Source organism: Pteropus vampyrus, unplaced genomic scaffold (genome assembly GCF_000151845.1).
Source record: "Pteropus vampyrus isolate Shadow unplaced genomic scaffold, Pvam_2.0 Scaffold68, whole genome shotgun sequence".
Taxonomy (NCBI): Eukaryota; Metazoa; Chordata; class Mammalia; order Chiroptera; family Pteropodidae; genus Pteropus; species Pteropus vampyrus.
The window spans coordinates 3,565,770-3,569,155 of NW_011888849.1; positions in this window are offsets into that span (position 1 = coordinate 3,565,770).

Sequence of the window (3,386 nt, forward strand, 5' to 3'; positions counted from 1 at the left end):
TTATCGACTGACATAAAAGGAGAGATCAACTGTAATACACTCATAGTAGGAAGGATACCAATGGGCAGATCTTCCAGACAAAGAATCAACAAGGAAACCATGGGCCTAAAAGACACACTAGACCAGATGGATTTAATAGATATTTTCAGGGTATTTTACCCCAAAGCAGCAAAATATACATTCTTCTCAAGTGCACATGGAACATTTTCCAGGATAGAACACATGTTAGGATGCAAAACAAGAAGACTGAAATTATATCAACTGTCTTCTCTGATCACAATGGTATGAAACTAGAAATCAACTATACGGAAAAAACTGGAAAATACACAAACAAATGTAGGCAAAATAACATGTTACTAAAAAAAGAATGGGTTATCAATGAGATCGAGGAAGAAATCAAAAGATATCTTGAGACAAATGAAAATGAAAACACAATGGCTCAAAATCTATGGGGCACAGAGAAAGCGGTCCTAAGAGGGTAATTCATAGTAATATAGGCCTACCTCAAGAAACAAGAAAAAGCTCAAATAAACAATCTAACCTTACACTTAAAAGAACTAGAAAAAGAAGAGCAAACAAGGCCCAAAGTGGATAGAAGGAAGGAAATAATAAAGATCAGAGCAGAAATAAATAAAATAAAATCTAGAAAAACAATACAAAAGATTAATGAAAGCAAGAGCTTGTTCTTTGAAAGGATAAACAAAATTGACAGACTCTTAACTAGACTCATCAAGGAAAAAGGAGAGAGGACTCAAATCAATAAAATCAGAAATGAAAGAGGAGAAATAACTATGGACTACACACGATACAAAGGATCATAGGAAAACACTACAAGCAATTATACCCTAACAAATTGGACAATCTGATAAAAATGAACACATTCATAGAAACACACAATCTCCCAAGACTGAGTCAAGAAGAAACAGAAAATCTGAACTGACCGATTACGACCAATGAAATAGAATCAGTAATCAAAAACTTCCCAAAAAACAAAAGTCTTGGACCATGGCTTCATAGGCAAATTTTACCAAACATTCAAAGAATTAACACCTATTCTTCTCAAACTATTCCAAAAAATTCAAGAAGAGGGAAGTCTCCCTAACTCCTTTTATGAGATCACCATTACCTTGATTCCAAACCCAGACAAAGACATTACAAAAAAAGAAAACTATAGGCCGATATCTCTTATGAACATTGTTGTAAAAATCCTCAACAAAATATTAGCAAGCCAAATTCAGCAATACATTAAAAATATCATATACCATGATCAAGTTGGATTTATTCCTGGGATGCAAGCTTGCTACAATATCCACAAATCAATTAATGTGATACACCACATTAACAAATCAAAAGATAAAAACCATACAATCATCAATAGATGCAGAAAAAGCGTTCAACAAAATCCAGCATCCACTTATGATAAAAATTCTCAGAAAGTGGGAATATAGGGAACATACCTCAACATAACATAGACCATAAAGTAGACCACAGCTAACATCATACTTAATGGGAAAAAGCTAAAAATGTTTTCCTTAAGATCAGGAAAAGACAAGGATACGCAGTTTCACCACTCCTCTTCAACATTGTACGGAAGTCTTAGCCACAGCAATAAGACAAGAAAGAGAAATAAAAGTTACCCAAATTGGAAAGGAAGAAGTAAAACTCATTATTTGCCGATAACATGATATTATATGGAGAGAACCCTAAAGATTCCACCAAAAACCTGTTAGAACTAATCAATGAATTCAGTAAAGTAGCAGGTTACAAAATAAATATTCATAAGTCAGTGGCATTTTTATACACCAATGATAAACTTTCAGAAAGAGAAATTAAGAAAACAATCTCATTTACAATTGCATTGAAAACAATAAAATATCTGGAAATCGAATTAACCAAGGAGGTAAAAGACCTGTTCTCAGAAAATTATGTCATTGAAAAAAGAAATTGAAGAAGATACAAATAAATGGAAGCATATACTGTGCTCATGGGTAGGAAGAATCAACATCATTAAAATGGCCATACTACCCAAAGCAATCTATAGATTCAATGCAACTCCTATCAAAATACTAATGGCATTTTTCAGAGAGCTAGAACAAATAGTCCTAAAATTTATTTGGAACCGTAAAAATCCCCAAATAGCCATGGCAATCTTGAGAAAGAAGAACTAAGGTGAAGGTATCACACTACCTGATATCAAACTATTCTACAAGGCTACAGTAATCAGAACAGCATGGCACTAGTATGAAAACAGATACGCTGATCAATGGAACAAAATAGAGAGCCCAGAAATAAATCCACTCATATGTGCTCACTTAATATATGACAAAGGAGGTAAGAATATACAATGATATAAAGACAGTCTCTTCAATAAATGGTGTTGAGAAAATTGGGCAGATACATGCAAAGAAAAGAAATTGGACCACCTTCTTACACCATATACAAGAATAGACTCAAAATGGATTAAAGACGTAAATGTAAGACCCGAAACCAAAAAATTCTAGGAAAAAACATAGGCAATAAACTCTCTGATATTGCTAACAGTAATTTCTTTTCAAATATATCTCCCCGGGCAAGGGAAACAAAAGAAAAAAACAAATAAATGGGACTGTGTCAAACTAAAAAGTTTTTGTACAGCAAAAGAAACCATCCACAAAACAAAAAGCAACTAACTGTTTGGAAGAAGATATTCACTAATGATACATCTGATAAGAGGTTAATATCCAAAATATATAAAGAACTTATACAACTCAACAACAAAAAAACAAACAATACAATTAAAAAATGGGCAGACAACCTGAACAGATACTTCTCCAAAGAGGAAATAGAGATTGCTACAGACATATGAAAAGATGCTCAAAGTCGCTAATTATCAGAGAAATGCAAATTAAAACTATAATGAGATGTCACTTGACACTTGTCAGAATAGTTATGATCAATAAATCAAAAAAGCAATAAATGTTGGCAAGGATGCAGAGAAAAGGGAACCCTCATACACTGTTAGCAAGATTGCAAATTGGTAGCCACTATGGAAAACAATCTGGAGGTTTCTCAAAAAATTAAAAATAGATATACCTTTTGACCCAGCAATTGCACTTCTGGGTATTTATCCAAAGAAAACCAGAACAATAATTCGTAAGAATCTATGCACCCCAATATTCATGGCAGCACAATTTACAATAGCCAAGATATGGAAGCAACCTAAATGCCCATCAATAGACAATTGGATAAAGAAGTTATGGTTCATATGCATGATAGAGTATTACTCAGCCATTAGAAAACATGAAATCCTACCATTTGCAAGGACATGGATGGACCTAGAGGTTATTACGCTGAGTGAAAAAAGTCAGGCAGAGAAAGATAAATACCATACGACTTTACTTACATGC